Source organism: Ambystoma mexicanum, chromosome 5q, assembly GCF_040938575.1.
Source record: "Ambystoma mexicanum isolate Mex_15411 chromosome 5q, UKY_AmexF1_1, whole genome shotgun sequence".
Classification (NCBI taxonomy): domain Eukaryota; kingdom Metazoa; phylum Chordata; class Amphibia; order Caudata; family Ambystomatidae; genus Ambystoma; species Ambystoma mexicanum.
The window spans coordinates 459,399,734-459,420,615 of NC_090933.1; positions in this window are offsets into that span (position 1 = coordinate 459,399,734).

The following is a 20,882-nucleotide window of genomic DNA, read 5'->3' on the forward strand; positions in this document are numbered from 1 at the left end:
AGCTGAGTCTTGAGAGTCTTCCCTGATTTCCCTGTTTTTCTGCTGCCTGAGTAACTCTTTCATTGCTACTGCCTCGAGGCAGAGCCCACTGCTACCTACACCATAAGACCCAAGATTCTCCGCGGAGCGGGCACGGAGTTAGCTGAGTCCTGAGAGCCTTTGGAGGTGTGGCTAGCAATAATAGGTGATCCTGAGCCCTTGCCAGGCCCCAAAGGGCGAGGACGTGGGTTACAACAACCTTTGACTCGATTTCAGTTGTTCCGGGGGGCAACTGAAGCTGTGCTCAGATTGGAAGCAGTCCCGGACAACCAAGTAAGAGCAATCAATGATAACCATTACTTTGCTAACAGTTGCAAGTGGGAGGCATCGGCAAAAGCTGCCTTTCATTCACTACTGCTTCAAACTCACATAGCTCTCCACAAAGTTTGACAAAAGCGGCACTTATGGTTGAACAGCCGGTGCCTCTTGCCATGCCTCTACCCTATCAAGACGCTTTTCATCTTTTCATGCTGGAACCATGCAGCTAACGTCCTGCGTTTTACTTAATGGTTCTGCCTCAGCTAACAGCCCCATTTTGGTGCTTAGCGCCGTTTCACCACTCCCTCAGAACACTACGAACATTATGAACACTGGAATTATGGACCACCCGCTTAGCGCCTTACCTCCTGGCTCTGCTGTGGCGTTTAGCGCCATGCCTGTGCTCCTTCAGAGCTTCACGTGTGCTGGAGCTGCGCAGCCCCGCCCAGCGAAATGTCCGGTGGCACTGCAATGGTGACTCTGTAAATGAGGAATTGTAAAAGATTATGCTTTCTCTTTTTCCGTTTTAATAATATACACCAGAATGATGTGAATGGCTCAAAGATGGACAAGTATACGTTTTTGCTTTTAATTTTTCTTTCTTTTTTCGCTTTTTCCTCATTTATAGTTTTGCTAGTTTAGTCTCTTTAGAACATTATGTTGATTTGAAGAGCTTCTTGCATTAATGTTTATATAATTCTGTATGAATGAGTTGTATTTTAAAGGTTTGTAATAAACCATATAATATAAAAAATATATGTTTAGGGTGAGGGGCAGATACATTTTGGAGACATAATTTTACGATGAGACACAGAATGATCTTTAGTTTTAGTCCTCCGGGGTGGCTCACTGAGCACCCGGGGGCTGTGGGCTGTCGCTCCTGTTGTGGGCACCGCTGAGGGGTGTCGGGTGTGGGCACTGTTGGGGCCTCTCGCAGGGGCATTTCGGGGGATGGGCTGCATCTGACAGCCAACGTTCAGGCTGTTTCTGCCTTGGGTGTCTTGGCCGCGCATGTGTGGTCAGCTTAGCAACGGCGGCTGTGCGAGCCTAAAGAGATGCAAATTAGCAGCAAAGCAGAGCACTTTACACATGCGACCCCCCTATTTCTCTGCTTCAGACATGCCATCTGATATCCCAGAAGAGTTAACATCTACCAGTTCAGGGGTGTTTTGTAACGCCATACAGATCAGGGTGTTCAAACATGGGACATACTTTAAGTTTCCTGACAATGCTCTTTTAATCCCTGGTCATGAGCAGAATCATGGAGTGTACCCACAAGCTTCTCATATTGAGGTTTTCAATCAATGTGAACTTATCGGACATCAAAACACCGTGCCAAACGTCAGCACCTTGCTCATGGAGCCAATAGTGCCCAAAATGAGGGATTCTGCACAAGATGCCCCATCTACAAACAGTGTGCATGGTGATTATTGTAGTAAGATCTGTGAGGAATGCGTTGCAAGTGGAATAACTTTGGGGTTCGGTCAAACGACCATCCACACAAATGCAGATCAAATAACGCCTGAAGTACAGCAATCCATTGATGCAGTCTCCACCCCAGAACTCAAGGAATTGCCTCAGAATTCTACTAATGCAACGGCAAGTATAAACTCACTTGAGGTAGTAAATAATCTTCTACAGGATATAACGAAAATTAATTTGGCTCGAGTTGCTTTAAAATCAGATGAGCCAACGAAAGAACGTAGCAATAAGGTACTTCTAGAACTTGGTACGGGTCAATCCAAAATAAAGAATGCAAATGATATTACAGGACGTTCTGTTCCTTCAAAGCGTAGAAAGATAGAAGACAGCGATTCCACAGGCATTATCTGTTCACAAATAAGAGTACAGAAGAAACAAAATACAATATTGCCTACACAAAGTATTGAAGGTTTGGTCAAGAAATCTACAAATCTAATGACGAGCAAGACCGGATCATCTATTGAAAACGAGTCTAGCTCAGGAGATTCCTCCACAGACTCATTGTTCATAGAACAAGAGTATCCAAAAAATTCGAAGACTACATCACCTAACCAGGACGAGAACACTGGAAGGACCCGTAAATCAGGAAGAACTTCTCGCAAAAATTATGCAAGACTTGCAACCAACCCTAATATCCACATTGTCTTTGTCTTTGAGCCCGTTCATTAAGTTGTACGAGCAAGTGAAGACAGTTTGAATGATCTAACCACATTAGTCGCCTTGATGAACTCCAAAGTGGTCAATTTGGAATCTGATAACAACTTATTTAAGCAAATGTTTTAGGAATCAACAAATAAAATGGACTGTTCTTTGGTGACCTTAGTAGATCAAAAACAAATGAATAGCGATGACAAGAAGCTTCTGGCTGGGGTGGCCAAAGAAGCTCTCAGTCTATTAAGGCATCAAAAACATCACGCAAATGATGGACTCAGTCTTCAACTTAGAACAGCGCATGTTGCTCACGAAAGTGAGTCCCTTGGATCTCGATCAGCAGTCAAAGAATCAAACAAAGAGGCAGTTAACAAAGAGGTATCAATTGAAATGCCGGTAGTGATTCTGACTTGAATTGATCAAACAGGACATAACTTGATATCAGGTCAAATAACATTGGATGCAATGGGCTCAATAGAAGCACCACTAATAAGTAATGCAGAGAATGAAGAAGATGCACGCAAGGCTAGTCTAACTCCATCTATTCCCCTGAATGGTGATAAAAATATTTTGGGGAAAAAGCCACTTGAAAGAGCACCTGCACCGATTGTTTAAATCACATCTTTTGCCATAGCAGTGGAAAAAGCACAAAACAAGGAAAATAATGCAAACAGTGATTCTCAAATGCCTTCGATGTCTGCCAATCTTAGAGGGCGAACCATAGACCTTATGAGTCCTGTGCTGACTCCAGATTCAGACATAAACACTGTGGAAGACGTGTTCTCGATTTTTAAAGCGCCACAAAAAGAAGTCGGCAAATCAGTTCAACCAAAACCACCATTAAGTAAAAAATCTAAAAATCAAAAAGGAAATAGACCTCGTATAGCTAACAACTCAAGAAAATTCCCCAGAAACATAAAAGCTGTAAGCTTTACTATTAATGCAAATGCAGTGCGCACGCAGGCAATTCCTGTGGCACCTCAAAATTTGAAATCGAGTCAAGAGGTACAAGACAGCACAAAAGACACCCATGCACCCAATATTGAAATTCCAACTGATCTCCTGGAGCTATCTGTCTATGAGGACTTTGATGTGGACGAACTTGAACAAGTTCAAGAACTAAAAGGTGTCGATAGTGCCGTGGGAGAAACTATTGAGCCTTCTGTGTTGACACAGCCCATAAAGGATAAACCGGCAAGAGTATGCACGATAGTGCCATCCATCAGCTCTGAACCAATAATGTTGGAAAATCAACAGAGCCCGCCATTTGTGACGATCTTCCAAAAATGGGACAAACTCACTGCGTCCGAGCGTAATGAGGTTCAAGAGCGTCTCTCAATAAACACAGGCCCTAAGCCAGGCATAGACAAGGAAAAAGGGCCCACCACCAAAGAAAGTGTAGAGGATAGAGTGAGAAACGTCAACCAGAATGTCAATTCACAGTTGAGAGGAACCCCTGAGAACGAACGTAATAAAGACGAAAAGACAACATCTGGGAAAATAAATTATGAGAGGCAAAAGGTCAAGAACCATCTAAGTGCGAAGTACTGCCTATGCTTGGAACGCATAGAGGACATTGAAGATGACCTGTCACTGAATCGGAATAATGTCCTACAATTTTTACACTATGTACCAAGCCTGTGTATGATCAACACAAACGACATGAAAAGAGTCAAATTGTTTAAGGAAAATCAAAATGATGCTGTAAAACTTCATATTGACTCTCGCATGATCTGTAATATCATATTGGATGCCGCCCCTACCTTATTACTGATGGGTTTTGATATTACAGAGCCACAATTAACTCAGAATCCTGAAGATAAACAACCAACGTCTGATACTGACCTCAAAAGAGACAGAAAGCTAAATCAATGTGTTACTCAGAAGGTCACAAGAAAGACCCAGCCTGAAATTATTGTGAATAATCATCACATACCTACTGCTAACAACATGTCACAGCGACAAGAAGAACCGAGTCTCCTGCAAACATCGGAAACCAGAGAACCCATTAAAATAACTTTTGTTCATAAAGGTTCGACATCTGGAGGAGATGCTACTATGCCATGCACAATTCAATCCTGTAGTGAAGTCACGGATTGGAGCTGGATTTCGTCAGCCTTAGCTGTTCAATCTCGTAGCTAATGCTGCAATTCGGGTCCATCCAACAAGTGAACCATTGGATGTTGGAATACCCGCAGTTTTGTTCACCTGTTCCAATCCAACTGGCTGGGAAATTGGAACAAAGTGTGTCTGCAGAAAACCTGGCTGGTTAAATGTCCTACAGTAGATGGCTATGAAGTTGCCCTAAACCCAGCCATTAAAAAGAAAATGGGACGTCCATCGGCTGGCCTATTGACATTTGTACAAAGGAAGTCTGGTCATAAAATTCTGCAAGTGCTTAACATCTCACCCTACATTTAGAAAATAATAGTGGTCTTAGATGGGTGAGTTGAGAATGTACAAATCTACTTATACATCTTTAATGTCTACTGGCAACACAGCTCTAGTAATTCAGCTGCTTTCATTGATCAAATCACTCATTCTATAGATCAAATTTACGAGCAGGAAGCGGCTCTGAAAATTCTAATCTGTGGAGACTTGAATATCAACTGCTTAGAGCTAAAAAACAAAAAACGCACCAGAAATGTGGAAAGTGCATCAAAAGCTGCACAATGGTGTGTTGAAATGGATCTGCGAAATTTACATCTTCTTCATGGCAATACCCCAGGTGATATACCAACAAAACCAACCTGGAAGAGAATGAATCAGAAATCAATACTGGACTATTACTTTGCCTCAGAAGCTCTGCAAATCCATGTTAAAGATCTTCATGTAGTGCCTAAAATTGAAAGCGATCACAATTTAGTAATTTTGAACATCCATTGTCTGCAGAATGGGCAGTCACCATCATGGGAACATGACATAGCAATTGAACAAAGCTGCATTAGACTTAGATTAAAAGAACAAAACGCGAGATTGCTCAATAACGCCTATCAAGAATAATATGGCTGTGTGGAATACAGACATCTTCTAGCCATCTTTTCTAAAACACAATGTGTGAGGAAACAGACTTTCACTAACAAACATACATTTGATCTTGACATCATGAAACAAAAAAGGCATCTGAGAAGCAAAATTAGAGCATATGATAAACCGCATTCTGCTGAGGACTTGGTGAACATCAGAAAATCTAAACAGTCATATTAAAATTGGCTAAAGTCACATCGAGCAATCATGCTCCAACAGGACGCAGAACTGATGCTTGCAAAAATGCAAAATAAAAACACCCGTCAGTTTTGGACTTTAATTAACGGGCAAGAGAGCCCTCAGACCGCACTCCAAACAAGCATGGTGACTGAAACTGATTGGATAAGCCATTATGAACATCTTTATAAAAAGAAAAGACACTCCCCTGACCCAGTACTGCCAGAATTGGCTAGGTGGGAACTGCAATTTGAACGTCCTGATATTCTTGAAAGTATCAACCGAATATGTACATCCCGTGCACCAGGCCCAATGGGTTGACCAACTTCATATTGAAAGAAAATCCGGAAGCGTGGGGTGACTTCTGTTATATTTTATTTAAAGATATCACAATTATGTGTGCAACACAGACATTCTGGAAAAGTGCAATAATTATACCAATAGTTAAGAAGGGCAACAGAGCAAATCCAACAGACTACCGCCCTATTGCACTATACAACGCAAGCTTCTAGCTTGGACTATCGCTAGTAAGCATATTGACTAGAGACAAATAGGATTTTTAAAAGAGTGGGGCGTAGCTTGAACCTTCTAATTGTCAACATATTGAAGATGGATGCAATAAGAACTAGCACTAAAATCTACTTAGCCATAATCGATCTATCTCACGCATTTGACAGCATAGACCGTGAGAGATTATGGTCAAAGATGATTAATTGGAATTGCCCTTCAAGCTTACTGTTGGAAATAAAGGATTTGCACACAAACACTGTGATAAGAATTCTTTTGGATCGCTCAGGCGAAATATCTGCACCCATTAAAACCCAATGTGGAGTCAAACAAGGATGTCCCTTGGCTGCAATCTTTTTCAATTTATTTTTCTCTAACATTGATCAAGCCATTGAAATCCCTAGATCTTTCTCACCAAAAATAAATCGAGTGCCTTTAAGTCATCTCCTCTATGCAGATGACTTGATATTATTAGACTTAACACCAATCGGCCTCAAAATAAAATTGAACGCACTGGGTCAATATGTAAGAACCAATGGGTTTAACATCAACGCCTCAAAATCGGAAATACTTGTTCTTGAAAATCGAAGTGGCCGAAAGAAAAAACTTCACCCAAACTTTCGCTGGCATATAGATAAAACCTTATTGAACATTACAATGAATACTCGTTATTTGGGTATGCAAATCAATTCGAACATCAATGACTCCCCGTGGGTCGAAACAACGAAAAAGAAATGTCACATTCTAGCAGTTCAAGCTGCTGTCCGAAATTGGAAATATGGGAAATATTCCCTGTTACCAGCTTTGGCCTTCTATAAACAAAAGGTGGTTCCTGCACTAATCTTTGTTGCAAAATGTGCATTGGGCTGTCCAGAAGAGCTACGGAGCTCTCTTGAGAACATTTTTTGGTCCAGAGTTTTGTGTCTACCCAAGGCACCTCCTACTGTTTGTATCCGACACAAACTCAGCTTAACATCCATCAAAGCCAGAGTGTGTTGGAACATGCTCTCCGTATATAGGAAAATCACGTTGACAGAATCGCCAATACAGTTTAAGATCTTGTAATCAACTAGTCACAGTAATGAGAACTCGTCTTTGTTCTATGGATGAAACGATGCAGATACATAATGTTAGATCTTGACATCAAGTTAGAGACGCTACAAACAAATCCTGACCTTGCAAAATAAATGTAATGGAGATGTGATTGGTGCTCAACTTGTGACCAAAAAAGAAGCCATCAAATAATGAAATGTGTTCCACAGCAGAAAAGAGCCCTTAACGAAATTCAAAACTTCTGGAAATTATTTCCCGATTTACATCAGAGAAAATTGTATATGCAATTTTGTTTAAACCTGTTTAAAACAAGAGAAAAAACAAATACGAAAGAACTAACAATGTGAGTGACCAATGCAGACTCTGCAAAGGCAATGAGGAAACCTTAAAACATTAAACGTTTTCCTGCCCATTGCTCCAACAAGAAAGAACAAAACATTTGTGAAGATTCATTGAAAAACATCCAACATTATCCGCTCTAGATTGGTGGCAGATAATGTTCGATGAGACTGACAGGGCGTTGACGATAACATTGACCTTCTTTCTTCAAGATATGTTGTTACGTTTTCACTCTGTAAATGAGGAATTGTAAAAGATTATGCTTTCTCTTTTTCCGTTTTAATAATACACACCAGAACGATGTGAATGGCTCAAAGATGGACAAGTATACGTCCTTGTAGTATCTTTAGTTTTTGCTTTTAATTTTTCTTTCTTTTTTCGCTTTTTCCTCATTTATAGTTTTGCTAGTTCAGTCTCTTTAGAACATTATGTTGATTTGAAGAGCTTCTTGCATTAATGTTTATATAATTCTGTATGAATGAGTTGTATTTTAAAGGTTTGTAATAAACCATATAATATAAAAAAATATATGTTTAGGGTGAGGGGCAGATACATTTTGGACACATAATTTTACGATGAGACACATAATGATCTTTAGTTTTAGTTCCCTAGGCAGGGAAACTCTCTTTAGGATAGGGACAGAAAGGAGTTTATCCAAACCCTTTATTTTTATAATGATGTCTGAAGTTAAAAACATTACAACTTTGTGTCCGCTTCTCATTTGTTACCCCTCACAACTACTGATGTATTCGCTAATAATGGGTACAAGGTGGGCAAGGAGAAACTGCAGTATTGTCAGGACAAATGTTATACTTGGGCCAGATAATATTGAAAGAGGGAAGAAAGGTGACACCCGAAAGGGCAGAAGCAATTGCCAGAATGCCCCATACCAAATACAATAAAAGAATTAAAACAATTCTTAAGACTCTGCAATTATTGCTGTCCATGGATCTTTGATTAGAGCACATATGTTCGACCTCTTTTAGAAGGACTCAAAGAAGTAAAGAAAGGCAAAAGCGAGATTGTTGACCAGGAGAGATGACAGATTCCTTTGATGGACTGAAAAAAGCAATAAGCACAGCTTCCATGTTAGGGATTCCAAATTATAGTGAACATTTTGTCTTGTTCTCCCATTCAAATGTAGTTGTGATAACGGCTAACCTCACACCAAAACTTCATTTTACAGCAGGATCTTACATCAAGAATGAGAGGCCATTATCCATGTGAGCAAACATTGGCTGTAGTGGCTGTCTATATTATCCACTATAATGATGGGCTATTCATTGACATTTTATGTCGAACACGACATTTTTGTCATCTTGAAAAGCCCAAAAGCACATTGACCACACAGAGAGTGTCTGGTTATGAAGTAATAATATCTAATCCATCAATCAAAATTGTCAAGTGCTACAAAGTGAATCCTGCACAATGTATAGCAGAAGTAGTGCAGGAGGGAGATAATGTATATGATTGTGCCACATACTTTGACTATTATGATGATTTGCCCCATGTTAAGGAAAATGCCCCAGGAGAGGGGATAATTCTCTTCATTGATGGTTCATCAACGACAGATCAAAGCTCTGGACAGAGGCTTAGTTGTAGAGCCATAGTAAATGAAAAGACAATGGTGAGTCTGTAGTGGTAGGATTTGATATGATACGTCATTTATAACGTGCTTGTACACAAGTGTTTCTAGGTGCGAAAAGACAAGCGAGCGAGGACAGAGGGAGGACAAGACAAACAATCTTAGTGGGCCTTGTGTCATTCAGATCGTGCAAGTGTGGGGGAATGAAAGGGAGGGGTGCATTCAGGCAGCAAATCTGTGAGTAAGTGTCCGGCCGGTGCCAGGGAGGGAAGGTGGGAGTGCAATTAGAGCAGCATTGCTCTGAGTAAGTGCAGCCGGAACAGCACAGCTCTGGGTAAGTGCAAGGAGGCAGAGTACTGTAGAGGTTACAGTTACAGTCCCCTAAATGTGCGGCAGGCCTGGAGGCAGCGCAGGGGAGACTGATCATGGAGGGGTATGGTACCCAGTGAGACTCTGGTGGTACCCAAGCAACCAGTCATCACAGCAGACAGTTAGGTCAGCAAGGGAGGGGATGAGAGAAAGCAGAGGAGAAAAGGAATGTCTTGAGATGCTTCTGGAACTTCAGGTGATCCTGATCAATTTTGAGAGGGGCAGGGGTACCGTTCCAGAGGGAGGATGCTGCAGAAGAGAGAGAGATCTACCATCCACTCTCTGCCTGGAGAAGCAACTGACCCTCGGAGAGTTGGAAGTAGCAGAGAGAAGGTTAGGAGAAGGAAAGTATTTGGTAGAAAGCTCAAGATTGCCATCACATTTTTCAGTGCAAGCAGCAGAATTGGGCACCATTATTTTACCGCTTGAAGCACATCTCAATGAGGTGGTAACAGTGTACTCTGGCTCTGGCTACATGACGACAACAGTGCACTCAGGCCTGTCATGGTCTAAAAAGGAGGGGCTTTCAGCACGCTGACAGAATACAAGTACAGCATGCACCATTGTTAGGGATAGACAGAAGCACTCAAATATCCCTCAGCAGTAGCAATAGTGAAGTATGCAGTGCATACAAGATGTGTAGACATGGTTTCCCACAGGATTTAAGTATCAGATGCAGCAGCTAACTAGGCAACGTATTTCTCTGTGATATTAGCCATTAAAGCCAAACCAGACACACGCATGCACATGACTTGGTGATGAAAGAAAGTTTTAACACACTTCCAGTAACACAGATTGTAGAACTACAGGGATGCGTGCCACAAAAAGAGCAGGAATTATGGAAGAAAACATGTTGCTCTTTATCCCCTGAAGAGCTAATTTGGTGACAGGATAGCACAGAGAAACCTTTTATGCCAGCGGAACTACTTACAGTGGTGCTTGTACAACTACTTTACCCAGCACACACCACAAGGAAGTGTCTTGCTGCATCTATTTCGGATGACTGTTTTGTCCCAAATTTGCATAAACATGTAATGCATTTCATAATCAATTGTATAGCATGACAAATATTCATGGCTGGCCACACATTGAGAACAGTGAGAGGAGCAATAACCCTGTGCTGCTCGATCATTTCAGCATCTACATATCGATTCTGTGCATGTGATCCAAAAATGAAATGGCTACAAACACATGATTGTAGTATTGCCCCTTTTTTCCTGATGGATAGAAGCAGGCTTCTACATACATTCAGATGTTATGTCAGCTGCAAAATTCCTCGTCCCAGATGTATTCCCTAGATGGGAAGTGTGCAAAGTGCTCCGTTCTGACAACAGAGCCTATTTTGCAAACAAGGTGTTTGAAAACATAACATCCCTATTGGAATAAGACACAACTTCTCATCTGCCTATCATCTCCAAGTATACTGGATGTGTAAGTGCCTACACTGCCTTTTGAAAGAATGCATTGCCAAGTTGAAAAAGACTTTGAACAGAAATTGGTTGCACTGCCTTCCCCAGGCTCTTTTTGCCTTACACAATCAGCCAGGCTCTGACAACCAACTGACTCCTCATGAGCTGGTGTCCGGATGCAGAATGCACGTCCCAATTGCTCCTCCCACACATGCCCGAACAGATGCTGAAAATTTGATAACAGTACTTGGTGATGAAATGTATCATTATTCGATGGCTATGCATACATCTCTGAAATGTATCTCCAACCAGGTGCAGGCGAGGCAGGCGGGATGAAGACTCACCAAAGAAACAAACAGTTAGTTTGTTACAGCCCCTTCCACTATACCCCAAGGATTTAGTACTCTGTCAAAACTTTACTAGGAAGTGGCATACCCACAGATTTGAAGGACCATGCATTGTCGAGATAGCTACCCCTTCAGAAGTACAAATATGGGGGAGGCGGGCAAGGCTTAATTTAAGTGACATCAAAAAATACAGTGGTAAGGCCCCCTTGTCACAAGACAGAGAGCCACCAGAAGAAACAGACGTGGAACGACCTCAGATGAGAGTGATGACCAGAGCGAATCAGCAGCAAGAAGAAGAAAAATAGAGACAGTGCAAGTATCTTTCATCTTAAGAAGGACATCCAACGTCCCCCATTCTGTTTTTCCCGATCTTTTAATTTTTCTTGAGCACTAATCCTTTTTTGGGAACATTGAACATCTGTTTAACAGTGTTATTACTGAACTTGAAAACATATATTGGGGGTCATTATGAACCAGGCGGTAACCATGGTGCTAGTAGCGCCATGGTTGCCGCCAGTATTTTACCGATTGCGCCATGGTGAATGGTGGAATTACCACCCCATTCCAAGGTTGGCGGGCGGTAATTCCCCATTCACTATTGGCCCTTCCCCATTCCCATTTTTGCCCCCATAGGGCTCAATGGAAATGGGGATGGCGGTAGTTACGGTACCGCAAATTGTGGTACCGTAAATACCTCCAAGGTCCCTTTGCGGGTCCAATCCTTAACGGCTGTTAAAAACCAGCCGTTAAGGTCGGAACCCGCAAAGGGACCTCGTAATTAGGCGGTGAGGGGTTAACGGCGCCGCCACCTTTTACGGCGCCGTTAACCCCTTACCTCCTGGGTCGTAATGAGGCCCATTGTACTGGAAAGGAATAGCCTCTTGTTCCTAAATAAGTTCTTCTTGTGAAAAAGTATTCGGTCAAAAAAAAAGAAAAGAAGAAAGATGTATTTTTTAAACAACATCAAATACTATTTTTTGTTGCCCAGGTGAGAATATAGACCTAGCTATCTACAGAAGGTAGATTTGTTTCCTATTATGAAATGGCTCTCTTTTGCATTTAATTGTCCTTTTTTGCCTTACTGAATGGTGATTAAGGATGTTTATAACAATGCTATGGCAAGGAGAGTGTTTAGCGACGATAATGCAAGCTTAAGTCTTGAAATAACAACACTTGAAATGATACCCTAAAAGTCCCTTAAACGAAGCACACAAGGTACAAGGTCAACAACAAGTGTGCAAAATGACCCACACCACATGATGCAGTATTTCAATGACTCCCTCCACATCACTAATAATAGGGGGTACAACAGAATGATTAAGTTGGGAAGGGAGAAGTACAAAGAGAGCTGCCTTGTCTGCTCTCTCATTCAGTACATCATGAGTGCCTCTAGAGTGTTCATAGCAACACAAGTACAGGCATATAGAGCAGATTGCCTGACACATCTAACTTTATGCACACCAACGGGACAGTTTCAGGGCGGATGTGCCACTACACGATGGATGACAAAAGCAGGGTCACCTTACGAGGACATATTCATAAAGCAACCACTCCTACTGATCAACACTACAACAAAAAATATGTTACTGAATTATATACTGTCAGGCCCATATAGGGGAAGTGTGAGAATAGAAGACCATAAACTACTAAAGTGCAATGATACCAAAGGGAAAGAAATGCCTGGCTGCTGGAACAGAGCCCAGGTGCACATAATGGAAGATGTATTAATCTCTGGAAGATTGTTTCATGGGATGATGGTTTGCAAAGAACAACCGTTCATAATGCAATCAAAGGGGGTTGTGGAGAATGCCAATAAGGTATGCATCCAATAGTGAGCTAAAGATTCCAAACTACTTACCTGGGTTGAAAATAAAGCAGGACCAGTACCCATAATAGTGCTAAGAAGTGCAACCTTGTGCTTCAGAAATAATGGCATGGTAAAAGTAGATGTAAATGGAGGATTCTGGCTCTGGTGGTACCACAAAGTGATGTGCAGTTTGAAAATGTTCCCATGATGAACACACATAATAGAAAGAAAAGGTCTCTTACCCTACAGCGTACCCCCAGGGCGAATGAATTTTCAGCAAAATCATTTGAGGCCTATGTTGGGATACATGTACAGCGTCCAAGTGAGGGCAAAAAATTCAGACTAAGGAAAATCCATTGGCGCATGAGAAAGTGAATGTGCACGGCAGCAGGGGCGCAGGGATTGCATTTGAGAGCGGGCCATATGGTAAGTTTGAATATGAAAATGCAGAAAAGACTTTAAATGCATCTTTAAGGTAGTTATAGAGTTGTAGGTAGGCCCAGGTGTAGGACACTGGTGGTATTATGTAGCGGTAGTGAAATTATAGTTATAGTAAGAAGCGATAATATGTGACAATGGTGATATGGACCAGGGAAATATTGAAGCACCGCCGTTTTGGAAGTGAGGCCTAGCATTTTGTATTCCCTGTTGTAAGTGTAGTAATGGGGCACAATGAGGATTCTGAATTATTTCCTTTTTCTAAACCCCAGTAGTGAAGCTGAGAATAGTGGCATTCACCCCAAATAGGTAATGGTTTAATTGTATCCAGCTGCAGGCACTTGGCGGACCAAGATTGGAATGCAAACGGTAGAGTGAAGATAGGGCTGCAGCCTTCCCGAAGAACAAATCCATGGGAGTCAGGTTAGAGGTCTCGAGCTGCCAACATGCAGGTTAATATTGAGGACACTTGCACCCGCAGAGAAAATTACTTTCTTATTTGAACTAACTGACGGCTGGGAAATAGAGTTCATATAGTCGTAAGAATTAGGCTGATTAATGTGGTCCTCAAGAAAGCAGGGAGATGTACCGCAGGTGGGCAACTGATAAGGGGGAGGGAGGATCAGAACATCCCGTGATTTGTGATACGAAGAGCATGAGGTGATACCAACAAATCTAGTTCAGTGTTGAGGGGGCATGGCCAGGGTGCTTTCGTATCTAGTAGCAAGAGGAGGATGTTGTTATTTCAAAGGGGCAATTTGACCTCAGAGCTGTCCACTGAGCTTGTGCTAATGACTAGTTGGACATCAAGTGACTCCGCAGATGGGGCGTGTAACATTCCAGGTTACTCGCCAATTCATTAGCTGGGAACCTAGGTGACTGACTAGTGGGGACCACGTGTTGTAGGGTAGATTAGGATATGGCCAATTGGTCAAGGGACTATAGGGAACTAGAAATATGTATATAGGTTGTAGCTAATGAGGTGGGATGTAACACTGTATATTGTTCACGGCATGAGTCACAATTTCTTTACTTAAAAACCATGTACCTGCTTTGAGCTTACAGAGAGGTATGTGTCAGTTTGGTTCTATGAAACCTTATGATGCTTTTTCTTTTTTGTATACATACTATCTTATTTACCTTGGCAAGAGGTGCACCAAGCCTTTTATTGTCTGGTTGTCTGGAGGTATTGCCTTACACCTTAAATAACATACCAGAGGAAAATAAATTGTTCAGCAAAACTGAGATATTCTTTACTTCCTACCTTGCCCCTTGCTTACAAGCACAAACTAATGGCAGATCATTACAAATAACAAGATGGGAACTGTTGCAAGCAATACATTCCACAGTAAAATGGTTTAATGCAATTAAGGAAGAGTTGAGAGCAGTTAGATTAATGACCCTCCAAAATAGTTATGGCCTTGGTCTTATCACAGCCATAGGGGGTAGCATTTGTGCCATGATAGGCTCATCCTTCTGTACATGCATACTTCTAAACGATTAGCAGACTGGTTCCCTTACAGAGGCCATAATGACCCTACCAGAACTGCACATCAAAATGGTGGCAGAAGTAGAGGAATTTGAAAATGATGACTCGTTTGTTTACGTGTTTTCATGGGTAACCACATGGTTGGCGAAGTTATTCAAAATATTACTGGCAATACTGGTACTGGTCCTAGAACTTTCTGTGTCCTGAGGGTAGCATACGGCCAATATAAAAAGGCCAGCAGGAACGGATTGGAAATGACAATAAGAGTACATGTGGGTGATCAAAGTAACATATTCTTGGGACACCTTTTCTAAAGTCCACCCAAAGGACTCTATAAAACGATACCTAAGGCAATACAGATCTCCAACTCTTAGTAAAGGCTTGCACCACCAGGTATTATGGTAGCAATGACAGAGCACATAACCACAAATGTGATGGGTGGAAGGTTTTTAATACATCTGAACCACTGGCATTACTCTGGGCAACCTTCCACACCATCATTTATTAACCCTTGTGTGCCATTGCAAAAGGGGTCCAGCCATATGCAAATCAGTCTGCTACTGCCACCAATTGTAGCAGCCCAGCCAAAACTGCTAGACCAGGTACCCTTTGCACAGAAACACAAGCAGCAATCGACATGTTTCAGCATTGTTGCACAATGGGTCCAGTCATATGCAAATCAGTGCAATGGTAGCCGCCACAGGAACTTATGTTGGTGATGGAACCATTTACTGCATTATTAGGAGGTTAGTTGATGCAACATGAATCACCAATATTTTGCAGATCCATCCTTCCATGGCTGTGAGGAGGTACAGCACATAGCGATTCTGCAACGTCATCAGCCGGATTGCGCACATTTCCATTTTGATTCAGTGTCATTGGCCAGCTAGATAACTTCCCAATGCACAATCTGAAGCCAATTGGCATTTGCAGCAGTCTGCACCTCTCCTTTGCTTTAGAGTCAGTATCTTAATGCAATCGTATCTTAATTGTGAGGAATCTTCCAATAGACAATTCAATCTTCTCCTCCTCTGCATTTTTTCTTTTTTCTCCTTCGCTGGCAAGATACAGAATTTGGGCTTCTGTGGTATCACTGTGGTGTGACTGCTAGACCCTGGTGTAGTTAGTGGAACCAACAAGCACTGGGACCCACTATAAAATGTTCTTCAGGGACCACCAGGAATGCTGAGTGCAACAAGACCAGCGAGCAGGTGCCCCTTCATGGTAGCTGGATGTGCAGTTATGCCTGCTGTCCCTTTCTTGAGATCTGGGATCTATAATGTCTTGTTGGACCTACTATTGGTCCCTACAAAGATGTTCCTTTCACTGTAAAAGCTCAGTGAATATTCTTACTGCTTTTGCACTTTCAATGTTTTCTCCATTGCATCAATCCACGTGAGTTTTGCCACTTGCTCATTCCAGTACCTGCTGCATACATTGTTCACTTTGTCTGTCACTTCTCCTCTGAGTCCTACTAGTCCTCCTGCCATGCAGCTCATGGTAGTTTCTTGCCATCTGCTTGCCACAAACCTCATGCCTTCCAGCATTAGGTATGGTCCCTGCAGGAACTGCACACTTGTGGGGTTTTGAGCACATTGCAGTTGATCAGGATCCATTACTTCTAGTCGCACGCTTCATGCCTGGAAAGTGCTTCGCAATCTGCGCAAGGTCAGATGGAGTAAATATTGAGCCTCCACAATCACAGTTTCCTGTGGCATTAATAGCTTTAGGGTTCCCGACACGTGTGGAATCAAGGAACACACGTAACAGCTTCCATTAACTTTCATTTTCCCCACTGAGCTCATGTCTGCGAACCAACTATTACTTAATTCTGGAAGGAGCACATCTTCTATTGGCCTAATCCAAGTCCTTGCTATTGATTGTATTTGGCTGTTCTAATTTGCATTTTTAAAAATCTCGACCCACCAAAATGTGAAACACTAAGAAAGAAAGTGTCATTTGCAATTATGCTAGTTAATAGTAAATAATGATAACATGAGCAAATTAGCAAAATTACTCATACATTGCTGGATGACAAGTGTATCATTGACAAATGCATTAGGCTATGTATCATGGACCGTCGCCGCAGTATTATTTGTTTCCGTCACATTTGCAGCAATGACGACTGGTGAATTGTTTATCTGGCTGTGCATCCATATTTGTCCCTGATATGGGCAAGCGACCGAGCATAGCGAGGCAGCCCACACCACTCAAGGGTTGGTTGGGGGGGTCATGTGGATGTTGCCACAATAATTCTTTTTAAATTATAGGTGAAAATGGTGCATTTTAGCATTTTTTGAGTACACTTTTTAGAAAAATGGGTTTAAAGCCAACAGTTTGCAATTGGGTTTTGTAGGGTAACTCATGAAAAAAATCTAATAGATGGAAGTCAACAACAGGGCACATGAGGATTTCTCCAACACATTTTCACGATGCCTTTTCCTACAATATGTGCCAGTATAAAACTTTTTCACACTGGCTGCGCCCTTACATTTCCATGCTGACTGCAATATTATACCCTATTATTCCCATATAAGAACATACTCATGTTTGCTTTGTGCATAATGCTAGAAATAATAATATAGGAACAAATGTCTATGTTTGTTTTGCCAACATATGGCAGTATCCCCACATAAGAACATACTTCAGTTGGCTTTACCATTAAAAATGTGTGCCAAAGTATGAACACATGTCCAAACTGGCTGTACTAAAATGTCAGTCAAGTGACATTATAACAGTTATCATGCTTGCTTTGTCAAAGATGCCCAATACAAAATGCCATACCACAATACGAAATGACTGAACTGGTTGAATTGAAATGCCAGTCTAGCTACATGATAACACTTATGCTTGTTTTATAAATGTCATACTATAGTAAAAAATGTCTAGACTAAATGCATAAAAGTCACAGTCTTGCTTGACAATAACACTTATCATGTTTGTTTTACTAATTATACCCAATACAAAATGCCATACCACAATACAAAATTACTGAACCGACTGCATTGAAATGCCAGTCTAGCTACATAATAACATTTATGCTTGTTTTTACCAAAGATGCCCAATACAAAATGTCATGCCACAGTAAGAATAATATCACTGATCTTGCTTGCTTTAAGAAAGATGCCCAATACAAAATGTGGTGCCTCAGGAAGAAATGGCTAGACTTGTAGCATAACAAATACCAGGCTTGCTTCGTAATAACACGTATCATGCTTGCTTTACCAAAGATGTCCAATACAAATTTCATAAAACAAATAGAAATGACTAGACTGGCTGCATTGGAATGCCAGCCTAGCTACATAATAACACTTATGCTTGTTTTACCAAAGATACGTAATACAAAATGTCATGCCACAGTAAGAATAATATCACTGATGCTGCTTGCTTTATCAAAGATGCCCAATACAAAATGCATGCCTCCTTACGAAATGGCTAGACTGGTTCCATACAAAATGACAGTCTTACTTCATAATAACACTTATCAGACTTGCTTTACGAAAGATGCCCAATACAAAATGGCATACCACAACAAGAAATGGCTAGACAAACTGCATTAAAATACAAGTCTAGCTACATAATTACACTTATCATGACTGCTTTATCAACCATGCACAGTAAACAATTCCATGCCTGCTCCATGGTGTGCCAGTGCCTTGCAGTCAGACATAATTACAATAATGATGAATGTGATTGTGATTATATGTGATTGCTAGGCAATGGGGGGCACTGGGGTAAGGCATGTTTTTTTTACTGGCCATCTATCATTGATGCCCAGTAGAAAAATGACACACATGTCCCCTGATTCCCAAGCTTCTCATACATGCACACAATAAATTAAGTTATGTGTGTATGCCAGGCACTGGGGGACTCGGGGACGGGGATGGTATTTTTTACTGAGCATCTACTATAAATGTCCAGTAAAAAAAGACCATGCTTCTCCCTGGGCCTCCCCGCGCCAAACACACACACACAAAATCAAAGTGATTATGTGTGTATGCAAGGTGCTGGAGGGCCAGAGGGGCAGGTATGGTATTTTTTACTAGACATCTATCATGGATGTCCAGTAAAAAAATACCATGCCTGTCCCCTGGGCCTCACAGTGTCAAATACGCACAATCAAAGTGATTATGTGTGCATGCAAGGCGCTGGGGGGCAAGGGGTGCAGGTATGGTATTTTCTACTGGACATCTTTGATTGATGTCCAGTAAAATAATACCATCCGAGTCCCCTGGGCTCTACTGCACCTCAGACAGAGAGCTGATTTAGGCTGTGGGGAGGGGGTTTGTGCAACAAAGGCATTTTGGAAATGCCTTTGTTGTACAAACCTCCTACCCCCACTCTCAAAAATCATCTTAGACCAGTACAAACACACACACAACATACACACAGCAAGCACTTGCTGTCTCCTTCACAGTCATGAGCACACATCATGCACTAACTCATAACACAAGCATGCATGCATCATACACATATTTAAATCATGAATAAAAATACAAACACACACATTTACTCAACACACACATACAACCTAAACACTGCATGCACTCTCTCATTCACACGAACATTCATCATACACTCACTCAAAACACAAGCATACATCCATCCATAAACTTTTTTTAAAAAATAATAAGCATACAAACATACACATTTACACAACATACACACACATGCACTTTCTGTTTCATTCACGCGAACATCCATCAAGCATTCACTCAAAACACAAGCATACACGCATCCATACACATATTTAAATAAATAAATGTACATACAAACACACACATTTAGACAACATATGCACTGCAAGCACTCTTTCATTCACACAAGAACCCATCATGCACTCTCATAACACAAGCATACATGCATCCATACACATATTTAAATACTAAACAAATGAACATATGAACACACACATTTACACAACATACACACGGAAAGCTCTCTCTCATTCACACCAGCATCCATCATACATTCACCCAACAACACAATCATGCATGCATGCATACACATAATTTACATTTTTAAAAACGAACGTAAACAAATGTACTTTCTGCTGTAGGTCCCTGGGTTCCAGTAAGAGAGAGAGAGAGAACGCTTGGTGCAAAAAATGCATAGCAGCGTTTTTATGCATCACAGAGGTAGGTGTGTTGTAGAACTTTGAGAAAATAAAATTAAACACAAATCAGGAAGAAAGCAATGGTAACTTTACAGGTTTGTTTAGAAGTATTAACATGAGGAGAGTTTATATGTACAGCACTTAACCTGTACTGTTAGTACTTTACTGAGTTTGGACGGGGTGTATGGCCTGGGGTGCCTTGCCAACATCAGATATATGGACCCACTACTACAACTCATGAACCTTTAACGCAAGTGGAGTAAAATAGACAACCTCAAAGGGGCTGTTATATCTAGGCTCGCTCCACCGGTAAATAAAGTTCTTTACAAACACACGGTGACCAGGGAAAAGGAGGAGAGGAGGTGATGTGGGTGAATAATTAGATGCAGCACTGGTCGTCTCTTCAGTCCTTCGTGGCGCAATCTATTGAGAGATACATTGGAGATAGGGGCTTTTGCATGCGTTGCCCTGTTACCACCTCCTGGGGTGAAAAGTGATGATCCTTACAGGACTGCGTGCACATACTAAATCAAGCAAGGGTTAAGCAGTGCACCCAGTTTTTCTTAAATGTGGTGCAAAGCTTGGACAATTTGCTTTTCAGAAGACCATTTATCCTCTCCACAACCCTGTTGGCCTGACAGTGGTATATTGTACACATCCAATGCTTGATGCCCAATAATGCTGTGATCTCTTTGAAGAGTTCATTGAAAAAGTGCAAGTCTTTGTCTGTCCTTAATACTTTCAACATGTCCAACAAGGGAAAACCTCTCTGACCAGGATCTTTGCCAC